The sequence below is a fragment of the Lissotriton vulgaris genome, chromosome 4_1 (assembly GCF_964263255.1).
Source record: "Lissotriton vulgaris chromosome 4_1, aLisVul1.2, whole genome shotgun sequence".
Classification (NCBI taxonomy): Eukaryota; Metazoa; Chordata; class Amphibia; order Caudata; family Salamandridae; genus Lissotriton; species Lissotriton vulgaris.
This window is the reverse complement of record NC_141691.1, coordinates 1,386,492,179-1,386,510,436: the sequence shown is the minus strand read 5'-3', so window position 1 is coordinate 1,386,510,436 and position 18,258 is coordinate 1,386,492,179. Positions and strand designations below refer to the sequence as shown.

At 46.9% G+C, this 18,258-nt stretch overlaps 1 protein-coding gene across 6 annotated transcripts in view; it reads right to left on the bottom strand.

Annotated features, from left to right (window-relative positions):
* Positions 1-18,258, bottom strand: part of GREB1L (GREB1 like retinoic acid receptor coactivator) — a 558,043-nt gene that overhangs the window by 119,180 nt on the left and 420,605 nt on the right. The window lies entirely within an intron of this gene.

The following is an 18,258-nucleotide window of genomic DNA, read 5'->3' as shown; positions in this document are numbered from 1 at the left end:
AAATACACACTAGAAATAGTTGCAAATACCAGGTCATAATTTCCACATAGGAATACATGGCAAGAGAAAACATTTGCAACATATCCCTTTCATTATGTTAGTCCAAACTACAGCCAATCAGACGCAAGCACCCCTCCAGAACCTTCTCCTCAGAGGCTCAGGCCCTCAGATTTTCGTAGCACCAGAGTGACAAAAGAGTCTAGGAGGAGAAGCGATCCTCTGGGGGGAGGTGGGCGGGTCGCATGTGAATCTATGAAAGACACCAATACTGGAGAACCACCTGTTTACAGGTAAGTAACAATTGTTCTTCTCCAGTATTAGGGTGTCTTTCATAGATTCACATGCTTGAATAGAATAGTGAGCAGTAATAGCTGGCCACTAGAGCAAAATCAGCAATGCAGAGGTATGAAGATGCACCAAAGCATAGCCAGGAGGAACAATAATAATAAGAACAACCGTATCATTACACAAACCATATAGGTGGAAGGTAGAAAGCAGAGGCTCACCCTAGTTAAAAAGATTGCGAAGCACTGCTTGTCCCACTGCCGTATCGGCTTCGTAGATGAAGACATCGCCCTGGTAGAATGAGCTCTCACTGAGGATTGAAGAGGCTTGCCAGCCTTCTGGTGACAGAAGGAAACTGCTGAAGAAATCCAACGTGCAATAGTTGGCTTGGTGACAGAACGCCCCTTGCAAATGCGTCCGTAGGCTACGAACAGCTGATCAGATTTGCGAAAGGGTGCGTCCTATCGATGTAGTCTTTAAGAGAACAGGCTCATTGAGGTGAAAGTCAGTGGGCACCTTAGGCATGTAAGCCGGGTTTGTGAGAAGCACTACACAGTCCGATTTGAATTGGAGAAAAGGAGGTTTAATGGTAAAGGCGTGAACATCACTCACGCGCCGTGAAGAGGTTAAAGCAAGGAGAAGGGCCACTTTCCAAGTAAAAAATTTCAAATCCGCCTTGTGGATAGGCTCGAATGGTGCCTTCATGAATTGTGTCAAAACAATGAAACCATGTGAGATGCCAGGTAGGAGGAGGACACCTAATGGGCGAGAACTTCCTGAACAGTCCTTTAACCCCTTCCATGCTCATGACGGAACGGTTCCGTCATGAGCGTAAGTTGGCCTGTGCTTATGACGGAACCGTTCCATCATGGTTCCATAGGCCCAATGGAACGTTCAGCACCGCAGCAAAATTTGCGCAGCACAGAAGGGGTTAAAGAACTGACAATTGATTCTGGAAGAGCAGAGAGAGGAGGAGCCATCCAACCGGAAGCGAGAAGTCATTGCCAAGAAAACTTTCAAAGTGGAGCCCTGACTGTGCCAGCTCTAGAAAGAACAGAAAAGGCTGCGCTGGAGTACAATGGACAGGATGAATGTTGGCAACCACGCACCAGTGACAGAACCTTTTCCACTTGAGTTTATAAGTCTTTATTGTAGATGGAGCTCTGGCATTGGCAAGAATATCTCTGCATGCAGGCGGGATGTTCAAATGGGCAAATTCAAGGTGCTCAGGTTCCAGGCTGAAAATCTGAGAGAGGAGGGGTCTGGATGACAGATCAGGCCCTCGTTCATCGTGAGGAGGTCTGCTCGAGGGTGAAGGAGAATGGGTTCCCACTGAGAAAGAAGCAGCAGTTCCGAGAACCACGCTTGTCGAGGCCATCTGGAAACAATCAGGAGAATGTGGCACGGCTGTCTCCGAATCTTCCACAACACTCGAGGAACCAGTGGAATCGGCGTAAAGGCATAGGCAAATAGACCGCACCAATCCATCAAAAGGGCATTCCCGGACTATTCAGGATGGGGAAGCCAACTTGCAAAGGATGGGCATTTCCGGTTCGCTGGGCTCGCAAAGAGATCCATGCTTGGATGACCCCAACGCCGAAAGATGAAGTCCAGAGTCGGCTGATGTAGCTCCCACTCGTGCGTCGAGGATGCGGACCTGCTGAGGGCATCGGCTAGGATGTTCGAGATGCCTGGTAGATGAACTGCCGTCAGGGTAACGTGGTGCCGAAGCACCCAGGCCCAGATAGTTTGTGCCAGCCGAGACAGGAGAGGAGATTTGGTGCCGCCCTGCTTGTTCACATAGTGCATACTGGTGGTATTGTCTGTTTGGATGAGCACCGATTCCCCCTGGATCAGAAGATGGAACGATTTGAGAGCCAGAAATATGGCCATCATCTCCAACCTGTTGATGTGTCAGGAGCGTTGAGACTGAGTCCATTTGCCTTTGATGGACAGCCCCTGAAGGTGTGCGCCCCAACCTTCCAAGGAGGCATCCGTGGTCAGAGTGAGTTCCGGGGTTGTGGTGAGGAAGGAGGTCCCGGCAGCCACGTTGGACGGCTGTGCCCACCACTGGAGAGCCGAACTCAACCGGGCGGTCACACAAACAAGATCGTTGAAGGGGCCGGTGACTTGACGCCACTGACCGTCCAATTCTTCCTGAATTGGGAGACTCCTGAGCCTGCAGTTTGGTATCAGAGATGCATGAGGACGCCATTCCCAGAAAAGACTTCAATATACGAATGGAAACTGACTTTTGAACAAAGGAGGGTTACCAGGCGTAGAATTCGCAGCGGACATTCGTGAGACATGAATGCTTTGGCTAGTGACGTATCCAGAGTGGCGCCTAGAAAAGTCCTGCAACGAGCTGGGTCGACCTGAGACTTCTCGGCATTGATGGACAGGCCGAGGGAGCGAAACAAGTCCTGACAGAGTTGAGTGTCTCGAGACAGCTGACTGTGAGACTGCGACTTGATGAGACAGTCGTCCAGGTAGGGAAAGATTTGGACGCCCTGAAGACGTAGGTAAGCCACTACTGGGGCCAAAACCTTTGTGAAGACACGAGGGGCGGAGCGCAGGCCGAAAGGCAGCATCCTGAATTGAAAGTCTCTCCGCCCCACCCGGAAGCGCAAGTACTTCCGGTGACTAGGAAGAATTGGCACATGGAAATAAGCATCCTGGAGGTCGATGGTGGTCATGAAGTCGTCCTTGCAGAGAAGACGTAAGATCTCCATCAGCGTGAGCATGCGGAAGTACTGGCACTTCAGGTATTTGTTCAGTGCCCGTAAATCGAGAATTGGATGCCAGTCGCCTGTCTTCTTGAGGAGGAAAAACCGGAAATAAAATCCCATTCCCCTCTGAGACTTGGGAACCACTTCGATGGCACCCTTCTGAATCATGATGTGAATCTGCTGGAAAAGTTCTTTGAAGTGCTTAGGAGGTGGACCAGTTGGAGGAGTGTGAGGAGGAAATTTTACGAACGCCAAGGCATAGCCCTTTGATTCAATGTCCAATACCCAACGGTCCGAGGTGATTGAGGACCATTGAGAAAAGAGGAGGGAGATTTGACCTCCAACTTTGCGCGGGAAAGGAAAGTCATTGCCTATAGGAAGATTTTCCACGCTACGATTTGGAAGTTTGCTGGCGTGAGGACTGCTGCTGCTGGTTGGAATACCGTTAATTTCCGTGGCCATAGGAGCGGTATTGATTCGATCCTCCACGAAAAGAAGAGGTGGTGCCGCGTCCGCGCGCACCACAAAAGGGCTGCTTTCGGAACTCTAAAGTGCCCAAGGAGCGAGCCGTTTCGGTATCTTTCTTCATTGTCTGTAGCGCCTCATCTACATGCTGACCGAATAGTGACTCACCGTCATAAGGCATGTCGAGAATTTTTGCCTGGACCTCCTGGCGAAAAGAGGCCGTAGCCAACACTGGCGCCGTAGAACAGCCGCCCCTGCAAGTTGACGGAAGCCAGTGCAGGCAATATCCACAGAGCAGTCAATGATCTCTTCCGACTCTCCTCCCCCGTCCTGGAGAATTTTAAGAGCCTCAGCCCTGGAGGACTCCAGAATGAGGGCAACCAAGCTGGACATGTCAGACCACATCTGACGATCGTAACGTCTCAGTATGGCCAAAGCGTTAGCGGCCCTTACCGTAGTAGAAGCCATAGTTGAGAACTTTCGCCCAATGGCATCTAGCCGACGACCTTCACGATCCGGAGGAGCCGTAATCGGGGAAGATGGGTTTCTGTAACGACGCTGGGCAGCCTGGGTGACTACCGAATCCGGTTAGGCTGCGCCACCAGGCAAGCTGGAGAACCCTGGGGCGCCTTATACTTTTTCTCCAATCGAGTGGACGGCTCTTCCTCCTGAGAATACGATTCCTCATGATCATCCCCATAGTCCTGGCACTTTATGAATAGTTCAGAAGGGCTACGTGCTGCCCGGAAATGATCATCCTCTTCGTCCTCAGAAACAGAATCTTGCTCAGAACCTGTTGCAAACAGGGGCTACGGAGGCTGCGTGTCACGTGGAATGTCAAGCTGTTCCAGAGGCACTTGGCGACGTTGGTGCAAAGGGTCGGCGGAGGAGATGCCAGACCAGGATGAAGGAATCGGCACCAGAGGCAAGGATGCAAAGGATGATGGCACCACCGTCGACGAAATCGTTGTTGAAGCCGTCGACGAGGACTGGACATTCGTCAGCGAAGCCACCGTCGACTGAGCCACCCCACCACTGATGGAGCCACCGTCGCCGGAACCACGGCCGACGGAGCCATCGTCTTAGATGAGGCCGTCGTTGACAAAACCAACGTCGACGGAGTGGCCGACGACGAGGAGGCCTTCTTGACAACTCTCGCCGACGTAGTTCTCGATGACGACGAGAGACTCTTCTTCGACGTCGAGGCGATAGGAATCGTCAACGAGACAGTTCTAAAACTGAGGCATACCTTTGTCGACATAGACGCTGTCGACACAGCCACCGTCGACAAACCAGAAGCCGACGTCGTCGTCACTGTAGGCAGATCTCGTCGTCGGGACGATCGTCGATGCTCCCGTCGACAATTTTACACGTTTTAAGGTGGAAACGTGCTTAGAAGAAGCCGTAGACGCCCGAGAGCCAGATCTCGGGGGCACCACAGGAGCCATCAAGAGTGAGAGTTTCTTCTTCTTTAAGAAGGGAGAAGGTAAATTCTGCAGATTGCTACGCTTTGAGGCAGCTTTAGAAGTACCTGACACCAGGCTTTCTGCGTCAGAAAGAGCTGAATCCTGGTCCTTCAGCCTTTGTAACCAGAGGAGGAGGCGACCCTCCCTATCGTTTAAGGTCTTGTTGAAGAAAGTCCTGCAGATTTTACATTTGCCTACCTCATGGTCAGGATAGAGGCAGTATATACATCTCTTGTGGGGGGTCTTCAGAATAAAGTCTCAAGTTCCCACAAGAAGAACAAGGTCTAAACAAAGACTTCTTACTTGAAGACATTGTAGAAAGTACTGGAAAACCAGAGAAAACTAGAAAACTAAGCAGAGCTCAGGGAGACTCCCTTCACACGACGTGCAGTAGAAAATCTGAGGGCCTGAGCCTCTGAGGAGAAGGTTCTGGAGGGGTGCTTCCGCCTGATTGGCTGTAGTTTGGACTAACATAATGACAGGGATATGTTGCAAATGTTTTCTCTCTTGCCATGTATTCCTATGTGGAAATTATGACCCGGTATTTGCAACTATTTCTAGTGTGTATTTTTATGTGTTATGTTTTTACATACATATTTTATTGGGATTTTATTGCTATTTTATTTACCGTGGGGCTCCCACTTCGACGACGGGGAATATTCAAGCATGTGAATCTATGAAATACACCCTAATTCTGGAGAAATTAGCATATCACCGATTTATTCTCAACTGCACAACATTGGGGTTAGAAATGGTTCTTCATTTGTTTATCTATCGAAAAGATGTAAGTTAAACACCTGTGAAGATTCAATCAGTCATGTAGACTGCCTCACACCGATAAACCACAAACAAGATGAAATGGGTCTCCGATTGTTCAATATCTTTGGAAGATACTGAACATGCACTAGGAAATTCACATTCAAAGTTGGATTTCATTTAGGGTATGACTTTAAGCATTGGTTGGAATGATAAGCTAAAATCTGGATGCTCTTAGCAACGAAAGGTACATACTGATGTGGCATGATTTTAATGAAGGTGCCATCAATAAATTACAACAGGTTAAGATGCACATCTTAGGAACAGGTTTCCACTGTGCTCTCTGCACACATGCATAAGTAGAGGAACTACCCAGATATTGTTTTTAAATAATACCATTTTAAGTTAAACATATGATCTTGCAAGTAAGTTCAAATAAATTGCATTGGCTACATACGATGGATGGGAAGGGGTTTGTACCGTAGTGATATGTTAAGCCGCTAAACTCAAGAACAGCAAGCAAGCAATGGCAAAGCCAACAAGTCTCACCACTAAGATTGGCCTTGTCAATGCTTTTTAGTCATGATGTACAACATCTCAATGCATGACTAAATAAGATAAAAAAGCCTAGAGACAAGCACCACGTATTCCTACAAAAGGAAGCTGGGCTTTTTCTAATTTGCCAATCCAAGTTGTATCAGCAAATACAAAAATAAAACATGTGTGAAAGTGTTTTATTTTTTTATAAGTGACAATGAGGGGAGAATTATGGTGGATGTGGGTGGAGTGAAGTAACACAAAGGGTCTGGCGGGGACAGCGTAATATGAGAGGGGGAGCAAATGCATGCAAAAACAATCGGGAGAGGACACAAGAGTGCGCGCAACATGGAGGAGGGGCGTTGGAGAAACACACAGGCGTCAGTTAGAAACACAGAGTACAGGAGAGGAGACGTACGCAAGGGACACTGCTGGAAAAACACATTCTAGTGAAGAGCTTAACCAAAAAGAAAAACATAATGCTTGAAAAGAAAGGGGAGCGAGAGAAAGAGTGTATGTGTGTGTGTTATGTAGATTACTTTTCGGTTTACTCATTTTTGATATGCTAGTTTTCTTGGATTATATTTGTTGTTTAACATGTTTGGAGATTTCAGTCTTTCAACCACACAGGAATTATTACCTCGGACAATTATTTTGTTTTATATTTCTTTTTATTAAAGCAAGGCAACCACAGAATACATGAGCGTAGAGAACATACGAGGGTCGTCCACAATGTCAACATACAATACAGTAAATATTGAAAGGAGGGGGGGGAAGGAGGGAGGAGGAGAAGGTACAGAATAAATATGGCGTCAGCATTCACAGCAAGGGGTCATGGGGAAAGTGGGACTTCAAAGATTGCATTCGCAGGCGGTACACATATGTTTCCCCTATATTGATTCCAAGGGCCCCAAACATTATTCCATTTCCACGGGAGGCCTGAGCCAAATACACAGTTTTTTCCCGGAACATGCACCAGTCCATGTTTTCTATCCACACCTCAATAGGGGGGGGCCTCTGGGACCCCCACTGCTGTGCTATGTTCCGTTTGGCAATCATGGCCCCCAAAGTCACCCGTCGTATTGAGATCAGTCGGCTCCCAAATATTCAGCAGACATCTCCTAACTTCCCGTAAGAGAGCCACCCCCATCACTTCCTGCATCACCCCATGGACCCTGCCCCAGTTTTCAACCATTTACCGACATTCCCATATGATATGCAGAAACGTCCCCAATTGACCATATCCCCGCTGACACAGACCCTCCGTCGTGAAACCCATTCGAATCAAACGGGGACCGTGACATAGACCCTTTGCAGAATTTTAAGCTGAACCAATCTCAGTCGTGCCGGAATCGCGACCTCCTTCGGTGAGGAGATCGCCGATTGCCAGTCCTCATCATCAAGTTCAAGGCCGTCTCGGTTCCACTTATCCCTTTATGTTCTCAAAAGGACAGCTCTATGATTGATCAGCTTCTTATACACTAGGGAAATGGTGCTATCAGGCAAATGACCATCTAATATACAGTCCTCCAATGGGGTTGCTTCCGGTATCTCTGCTCCCTCCGGGAAAACCGATGTCAGTGCGTGACGAACCTGCACATAACGAAAGTACTCCGTCCCTCCCAATTCGTATTCAATGTGTAAGGCTGCAAACGACTTAACCTTTCCCTTCACCCAGAGGTCGCCCACTGTGGAAATGCCTATAAGATCCCATTTTCGAAACCCTTGGTATACCATAGTCTGCCAAATCTCTCAGAGCCGAAGAGCGGGGTCGCTAAAGTCAAACGATCTTTCCATCCAAGCGAGCTAGTGGCATCATGCCATATCTGTACGGCCGCCCTGGTCGGCCCAGTCAAACTGTTCTCCACAGACCTAGTGTACAGCGATCTGCTATAATTGCCGCCAGGAAGTATCCATCTATCCATGGCATAGCCAGGATCCGATGCGGTCCCATACGTACCATGGTTAATAGCCCCCAACTGCGATGCCCAATAATATCTCTTGATATCAGGGAGAGCAATTCCCCCATCATACCACAGGAGTGTCAATTTAGCTAATGCTATACACGGCCTACCATCCCACAAAAACTTCCGCTGTAAACCCTCCAGTTCTTGAAAATAACTAGCCGGAACAATATCAAGAGTATTTTGAAGGGCATAGAGAAAACGAGGGAGCGACAATTTTAAAAAGGTCAGCCCGCCCCAACATCAAAAGCTGAAGCTTCTGCCAGCCCGCAACATCTCGCTTCAGCCAAGTCAACGGAGGGAGAAGGTTCTTTTCGTATCTAACCACGGGATCCATGGATACATATATACCGAGATATTTGAACCCCTCCGTTGTAATCTGAATTGGACAGTTACGAGGCAGAACAGGGGCATCACCACACAGAACATACAAATAGGATTTCGCCCAGTTTATGATCAATCCTGAATTTCTACCATAGGAAGCCAACACGTCACAGAGCACAATTAAAGATTTCCTGGGAGAAGTCAGATAAAGTAATATATCGTTCGCATATAAGGAAATGCGATCTTCGAACTGCGGAGACCATCGAATACCCTTGATCGAAGGTTCCCAGCGAAGCCAAGTCGCGAGAGGTTCGAGGGCCAATGAAAACAAAAGAGGAGAGAGCGGGCAGCCCTGTCAAGTGCCCCGCCCAAGACAAAATGGCGCCGAAACACGACCGTTAACAACCACTTGAGCGAGAGGCTCTGTATAGAGGAGACGCACCCAGCCTATGAATTCCGGGCCGAAACCAAATTTAGCCAAAACTGCCCATAAATACGGCCACTTCACAGTATCAAAAGCCATCGTGGCATCCAGCGACGCCAATATGGCCGGCTCCCGAAACGTAGAGGCCCTCGCAAGAACCCTGTGCAAACGCCTAAGATTCAACACCGTATTCCTATGCGGGATAAAGCCTGATTGATCCGGATGGACAAGCTCACTAATGACCTTAATCAATCTGTTAGATAATATTTTGGCCAAAATCTTGGGTTCCGAGTTTAACACGAGATCGGCCAATACGAAACACATCTGTTCCTAGTCTTCCCTTCCTTATGAATCACCACTATCGACGCCAGTCTCTGATCTCGGGGGAAAAGACCACACTCCCGGGACTCCAGGAACATGTCCCTCAAATAGGGAACAATCTTGTCCGGTCTAAGCTTGTAAAGCTCGATTGGGAGACCGTTTGGGGCCCATTGCTTTACCCGAGTGCAGGGAGCGCATCGCTAAGGCCACCTCATTCGCGGTAATCCTACCATCCATGAGGTCACGATCTTTCACAGACAGGCACGAAAGCGCTATGTCCCACAACAGTAAGCAAGAATCTTCCTCCGGCCTATCCGACACAGAAGAATAGATAGTAAGAAAGTGGTCGGCAAAACAGTCCACTATCCCCTGCGGGTCGGTTACACAAGCACCACCCTCCATCTCAACCTCAGGAACCACACGACCAGCTCTATCTTTCTTATCCAGCCAGGCAATTAATTTACCAGCCTTGTCACCGACGTCATAAAGACGCCCTTGCTGTTCTCGACTAAGGGCCTTCGCCCCGTCAGTAACCAAAGTTCTGTATTCTAGCTGCTTCAGTTGCAAGACATGCATTCTAGCGCGGGTCACCTCGTGTTCTAGTTCCAGTTTTAAGTCGGTTATTTCAGCCTCAACTCTAACCACATCTTCCTCTTTCTGCTTTTTGACACCTGCAATAAGGGATAAAGCCTGACCCCTGAGCACCGTTTTAAAGGCCTCCCATAGCGAGATCGACGAGGAAACTGAACCCTCATTCTCCTGGAAATAATGCTCCAAAACCTTCACTAAATCATTCCAAATCTTAGGATTACGCAGATACCAAGGGTTAATGGGGGCTATCCTACCCCCCGAGCCAGGAGCCACTTCAAATCTAAGCCAAAGCGGGGAGTGATCTGAGATACCTCTAGCCAGAACATAGTCGATCCTCGAAAGACTACCATGGGCGCCTGAGTGGAAGGTATATTGCTGCTGACTAGAATGAAGTAATCTCCAGCAATCCGTTAGGCCCAGTGTCTCAATGAAGTCCGGCAGCCAGTTATGGGCCCTTCTGACATCCCTAGGTGGATACCTATCTAACACACCAGAGACCACCGCATTAAAATCACCACGGAGAATCAAGAAACCACTAGGAAGATCTAGTATAACCCTTCCCAAGTCAACAAAGGTCGTAGACTGCAGGCCAGGAGGAACATAAATAGACACCAGAGAGAGAGAGTACGGCCTTCCCAGCGTCCCGATACCGCAACATAGCGCCCCCTCTCATCCAAAACAATAGATTCCACCTCTAACGGAAGAGAATTCTTGAGAAGGATCCCAACTCCTCGGGACCCAGACGTAAACCCAGCATGAGCCACAAGTCGATATCCTTTCTTATTCATCGCTTAGCAAGTATTCCCTACCAAGTGGGTTTCTTGAAGTAGCACCACATCAGGAGAATGCCTTTTGAGAAATTGCAATACTACGCTGTGTTTAATCATATCCCCCAACCCATTCATATTCCAGCTCAACCCCCTCAACCCCCTACCCCCCATCATGAAAGAAAAAGAAGACCCAACCCTCCTCTGAGTCCAGCACAACAATGAAAAATTCTCGCGATACAGTGCCTTGCAGGAACATGAACAAAACAAAGATTCAGTACCCCCCCAAACATCCCGTTACAATACCCCCCTCCCTGCACACCTGCTTCCGACTATAAAGCCACCCCAACTCGCCCCATCGCCCCCACATCTAAACTAAACTACAGGAAGTAGATCTGAGGAGGAGAGAGACCCACCGATAGCCCGTTAACCCCCCACTCTTACTGCTTACATCAATATGATGAGAACAGAACCACAACAATAGTCAGCACCCTGGTGTCCCCAGATACCAGAACGACAACACTCATTCCTGCTCCTGCGATCCCCCCTCTGCACCACCGCTCTGTCTCTCTGGTTCTTGCTGGGCCGACAAAGTGTCCAACCAGTCGGCCGTGATTTCCGGCTTGTCGAAGAAGTAGACCTGCTTTCCATGTTCGATCCTCAGCTTAGCCGGGTAGAGCATGGCATACTTGAGTCCCATGTCCCGAAGTCTTCTTTTCACTCCCAGAAAACTGAGTGTCTGCTTTTGGACAGCCTGCATGAAGTCCGGAAAGAAACTGATGGACGGGTTTTCATACTTCAAGGGCCCACCCGCTCGGAAGGCTTGGAGGATGGCATCTCTGTCTCGTAAGTTAAATATCCGAGCTATCATGGGCCTAGGCGGGGCGCCCACACGCGGCTTCCCGCCAGGGATACGGTGTGCCCGCTCGACAGTAAAGAACTTGCTCAGACCTTTGGGTGCAAGATAGTTGACAATGAGATCCTCGACAAAGATCAGCCGCTTTGTCTTCCGCTTTTTCCGGCACTCCAATGATACGCACATTGTTCCCCCGGGCCCTTCCTTCAAAATCCTCCAGGCGACGGACAACAAGGTCATTCAAGGCCCTCACATTCCGAACCTCGGTCTGCAAGTCTGTGACGTCATCCGTGAGACTCTACGTTTTAAAGTCCAACAATTGGACCTTTTCGCTAGTTTTCGTGAGGTCTGCCCAAATTAAATTAACCTCGATGGATACTGTGTCCAACTTATGAGCAAGGGTCTCCATTTGCTTCTCAAGGGAGGACTTGATCCCATTGATGGCGGCCATTACATCTTGCAACGTTGGTTCGGCCGCCAGAGCCGAGGAGTATTCCGCCTCGTCCTGCGACCTACCCGGCCCACTAGGTGACCCCTTAACTTGGGCATAGCGGTCCATAACATTCGATTGGGTGTATCCACCCAGTCTAGTGGTCTTCGATTTCTGTTTGTCCCCCTCCGGCTTGTTCGCCATTGCAGGACAATCCCAATTCGTCGTCCAATTCAGGGGTGGGGTTTCAGGACTCAAGACTGACCGTCAACAGACAAGATCGATCTCCCAGTTTCCGGACCTTGTTGAGTAATCGATCAGCGATACGTTATTGCACCGCTCCCACAGAGTCAAAGTACAGGAAGGTATCGACCCCAAAGCTTCAGCGATGGACGGCCAGACACCTAGCCCTCAAGGCAAGAGGTCGCCATTCAGCCGACTGTACAAATTATCGGGCACACCAATAGCGATAGGAGCAGCCGTTCAAGCAAAATGTACCCAGGCCCGATTATGGTGCCCAATTGTCGAATTAGAAAGTGAAAGTAAGGCCAGACTGGCCACTTCCAGTAAACTGCGTCGCTGTTGTTGAATTACACCTCGGGCACTCTGCCAACACAAGCCCCGTTCTTCCGAGAGGTAGAGGCCGCAAACTCTCCAACTTCACAACTCTGGCAACCAGGGTCCGTTCAGGACACGGATTACGGCGTGCGATTCTCCCGTGGTTCATCTACAAGAAGAACTCAACAGCAGACAGGATTAGTGGCAGGATATATGCGGGGGCTACGAGTGTCTTGGGAGCCCTGTGCTCACGCGGCCATCTTGGATGCGCGCAAAGCTCCTCCTCACCTCAGACAATTTTAAAGACAACAAAATATCCAAAGATTTTCAGCAACAACAAAAAAAAATAATTCTAGAAAACCAGCAAATTAAAAACTTTTAAATATTTTTCTGGCAAAATTCTCAATTTGCTAATACCGGATTGATGAAAAATAGGAGCTGATTGATTGAGCCTAATATACAAAACACAGACTACAAACAGCCCTCCCAACTCAACATCCAAAAGACAACCAACAGATTTTACAGTGAGACCGTTTCTTACTCACAGGATCCCTCCAATAGTCCTCCGTAATCCTACTGCATATTTCTCTCATTGAATGCCCCTTCCACTTCCTCAGTAGCCAGCACTACTGCCATTTACCACAGAGACTAGTCTCAAAATAAGACTAACCCTATAGATCATCTGTTGTGCCACAGCGTTATGGATAGTGCTGTGCCAATAATATGTTCTGCCAATAAGGACACTTTTGGGGCATACTGAGCTCAAGACAAACTCAATTAATGTTTGGAGACAGAGTTTTTTTAAATGCCACAAAGATGTCTTAGGTTTCCAATCCGGCTTTCATTTCAATAGTTTTGAATATTCCAAAGGGTGGAACTCTCCTCCATGTCACTGGGATGGCCCGCTTCCTGGAGCTTTCAAACATCAGATTGTATCACATACACCTGTTACAATCGAAATATTACACTAGATTCTTACAGGCAATTCATTCCATTAATGTGTTTTCTAATATAATTACAATGTCAAATTTATTTGACAAAAATGCAGTCAAGTCCACATTTTCTTCATAACTTCATCTGAGGGGCAGCCTCTTCAACTGAAAATGAACATGTACAGTCACTGCCTGACCCTCAGTTGTGGACTTCTGAAAAATGGGGGGTCTCACAAATTGTTCTAAGATGTACATGCAGAACTCATGAGAGTCAGCAGTTCTTTCAGCGATAAATGACCCAAATGTAAGTGCACCATTCTGAAAAACACAAGGAGTTTAACAGCTCTCCTCATTCTGCATCCACTGCATAAGGGACAGGTTCATTCTGGCCCGAACAATGAATTAAAAAATTGAGCCAAGGAAATATTTCAGACCGGGACGAATGCCACATTAAAAGTTATGATCATGAGTTACAAAGCAGTTGTGCAATTACCCAGATGCAAAAGAGTCACCTATAAGTCTGATCCTCTGAGCGCGTCTCATGCTCATGGAGCATTTTTCATCCGTTTACGACAGTCAAGGCATACAATGTTCTTCAAGTATATAAACTGAACAGCAACCTTCTCCGCTACAGAAGCTTGTTTGCCCGCCAAGAGCAGGACGCGATGTTCGGCTTGGTGAAATGCTTGGGTAGCTACTCTGATGCCCGGTAGTGGGCATATTATTCTCCAAACGAAAGGTTGTTTCCAGGTCAATGATGTCTTACTGCGGTGCTGCTGGAGAGGCCTCAGGTGAAATTATGACCCTTCAACCTTGTAGGAGAATACAAGTGCACATGCTGTTCTTCAGGGACAATTTCTGCGTCAAGATAAAATATTGTATTGGCTTCAGCTCCCACTTGTTCCAGGAAAAAAGGTTAAAGTTCTGCACGAACCTCTAAAGTCCCCGTACTTCAGACAAGCAGGAAACCAGAAAGAAAATATTTGAGTAAATTTATAATTTCCCCATGGGTGAATACGCTAATCTTGAAAGCCCAACTTTCTGTCCTAATGGTCAGTGGAGGTAAGAAGACGTGGCAAGGCTCACTGCAACAATGCTGTATGTTCAATATGTTTGAAGCCGGCTGTGATTAGTGCGATATACAAATCAAGATAACATAACATATATTGTAGTGTAATTTTCAGAGCACAATACAGCTCCTCTGTAACACTGTGGATGAAAAGCACTGCAAGAGACGGATTATGAACAGTTGTATAGCTCAATTTCATGATCTTTTAAAGATTTCAGGGTCTAGGCATCCTTTCTACAGCGTCTAATATTTCTTATTCTCCGGAGCAACATTGGCCTGGTGTCAGTATAAAATATTGTTTAGTATTTGTGTTCACGGGTCAACAAGACGAAAGTGGTTTATATAATTGTGACAGATCCTTGACAGGCACTATACGTATGTAACCTTGCCATAGGATTTTGGCATTCATTTAGTTCTTTCAGGGTGAATGATTGTCTACTGCCTAGCTGGAGGTGACTGAAGTATGCCCCGTAGCTGATCCTACTGCTACCAACAATCATTCAACACACTAAACATTTAGTTACTTGATTTAAATTAATACATCTAAGTTCTACTGGTCATTCCTCACTTCAGTCAGCTTGTTCTTTGCTCCACTCCTTTATTTAGGCATGAATACCAAGGACACTTAACATGCTTACTCGTTTTTTGTGGAAAACGCAAAATAACTTTCACGAAATTGAAGTATATACCATGCATCATTCTTCGCTAAACAAATTCTGCAGTCAATACACATCAAAAATCCGACCGGCCAGCAAACCAATTTTCTGGTTGGATAAGGGTGATAAAATCCTGATTCAAGATATTCCTACATTCATTCAGGATATTTTTAATCTATAGCACTATTATTATTGGGCAGCTCTTACATGGGATCTGACAGCCCTCGGGATCTATATACGAGAAAATAAACACGTGGCTTTGGCCCGTATTGCAGATCTGGGCATACTGCTCGCTAAGCACGTCCTCACCGTGCATTGAAGAGCTCCCCAGCCACCACTCCCGATACAATGGCAGGTTGCTCTTCTCCAATGGGGAGAGCCGAAAGAATGAACCTCTACAGAGAAGCACGTTGCCTCTGCAAGCAGCCCATAGCCATAGCATGGGACATCATGCTTACACAGTTCAGTGAGGAGATGTGGAAGGCTGGTGCCCCATCTACCCGCCAGGGCCATTTGGCTACACCACCCATCCCATATAGACCAGGGCAGCACCTGATAAGAACACCTCCACCCCTCCCCCAGGATGCCCTGGCCTCTCCCCATATCCTGCCAAAGACCATCCGGCAACTATCTCAGCTGTGGATCATAGCCCCTACCATAGTGACTCCCAATTTTCCCCACCTGCCAAAACCCTCTTCCTGTATCCCTGGTCACTCACGCTCAAACCGTTGTGCACCCCTGCCCTCACCCCATATTCACTGTTCAAGAGATATATCCACCTGATAACATGTTGGAGTTGCACTCTCCTAAAAAAATCCAGCGTGAATTGCATAGCCATCGCATTCTCCTTCTACTCATGAGCTAGTGATCAACAGCAAGCGTTCAAGCCGCTATTTGACAATTGTAAGTAATTAAATGTCATATTGACTCTGCCAAGATGCATCAAAATGAAAAAACCTCAAAAAGTTTTTAAACAAGCATTTGCAATGCAATAGATCTCGTATTTACAAAACTCTTGTAAATGTGACACCCATTGCATTGCAAATGCTTGTTTGTAAAAGCGCCCATGAGGCGCTTTCACTTTAATGTCGGCTGCACCCTTTTCCTTAGATGAGCTGTGGCTAAAGAAAGGAGCGAAGCCGCCATTAAAGTGAATGCACAGTATACGCCCCATGCCGTGGTTTCATTTGAATGGCAGCCACGCCCCTTTCCTTAGAAGCGTCTTGTCTAAGGAACGGGGCGCGGCTGCCGTGAAAGTGGGGCATGGGACAGTTTAAAAAAAAAGTTAAAAAATTGCTAAAGTAAAAACATGCGACCGCGTTCGGTGCCTAAAATAAACCAAAGGCACAACCGCCATGTATGAGAGTGTTGTGCTATTAAAAAAAGAAAATTCTTAAAGCAATGGGGGAGAGCGTGTCTTGCCTGCAACGCAGGCAGGAGAAAACCATTTAAGCAAACAGTGCTCGGAGGCTGTAAAAAAAGTCTACTGAGTAACAACACATGTAACAGGGGTGTCCTCGTGGGAGATTACAAAAATGAGACAAGGCGTTACTAAAGGAGGACAACTAAGCCTATTGACCAATGAAAAGCCACAGTTTCTAAAGGACAAAGCCACAAGCCAATGAAAAATATGGGCAGAGTGGGCGAAACGTCAACTCCATACCTGAATACAGCATGCCTCACAGAGCAGCTCGTGCACTGCACAGGCTCAACTTAAATATCAACAGCGGCCCTACTGACCCGCCTACTGCAATCGTCCATGCTGTGTTTTTAAGGAGTGCAATTAGAGCTAATCTACTGTTGCCCTCATGCACCACTGCATCCTCAGCATCAAAGACATCAGACCATCGGCAGCAGTGCACAGATTACTCGATATAGAGCTCAACTTGAGTGAAGTAGATCCATCCATCAATGAATACACTGCTAGTGCCTCCCTAACTTTCCTTTGGTTAGCTCCAGCCAGTTCATTCAGATTATTTTATAAATATTTTGGTCTTTCAAATATGCAGATTTGTGCCTAGCTTGAATACTGGCAAATGCATTTGTTCAATAAGTCCGAATTTTCCACATATACTCCTCTTTACATTCTCAAAATGTCTTAATTGCACTTCCTCCAATCGCTAGTATAAAACTGACAACAATGGCCTGTCAATGTCTGCATGTGAGCTAAGCTTTAATCTGTTTCAGTTATGTCTCTCTCGCTCATAGATGTGCGCCACGCTCTGCTTTTCCAGATACACCCGCGTATATTCTTCCAACGGAAATTATCAGTGTCCCTTTAAATGCATTTCTTTACTTTTGGCTTTTGTGATTATTTTAGTAATGTATCAGGCTACAGGTGACACCATCAACAAACACAGGAACTTAAGACCAAAGTCAACTCAAATTAAGCAAGGAGTAAACCAAGGCAATAGCTCAAGTGAATGTTACAAGAGTAGATTTTGGGTGGAGGTCCTGCAATAAATGTATGGTTGCAGGTGAACATTACTCGAAAATCTGCTCGTCTTCAGCATAACAATGATTCCCCAAATGTGTGCTCAAGAATAAACTCAACATGAGACCATTATCAAAGATGAGGGGGGAGTAGAATCCAAGATGTCATGGAGTTTATGATTGATAGGTGTGTAAAGAATTGTGCTCTAGAACAGAGAAACTACAAAGACACAAACTGGTGGAATTTTGCGCACTACTGCAAATTCCTTTCCAAGTGAAACTGTGACAAGTGCGTAAGGCCACTGCTATCCTGAAAGGACAACTGTGCTCCTAGTCACTGGAGTGCCATGCCAGGAAATGTTTCATGACGCTGGTAATGTTCATCTTTTTTCATTTTTAGAGAGATCTTTGTCAAGAACGCTTAAGGCTTGTAAACAGAAATGCATTTACAAATCAACCTTTGGAATTCCAAAATGTCACCAATAAATGACCAAAGATGGGCAAGTCCAAAGACGAGTCAGCAGTTATGTGGTTCATGGGTGCTGAGATGTCTCAATCTGGAAACTTCGGGAAACCTACACCAACGTAAACTTTATTCAGATTTGTTTTGAAGATGAACTGCCAAATCTGAAAAAAATGTATGATCTTATTGCAGAGTTTATCAAGAATTCTAAAGTAAGTTAAGAGATTACAAG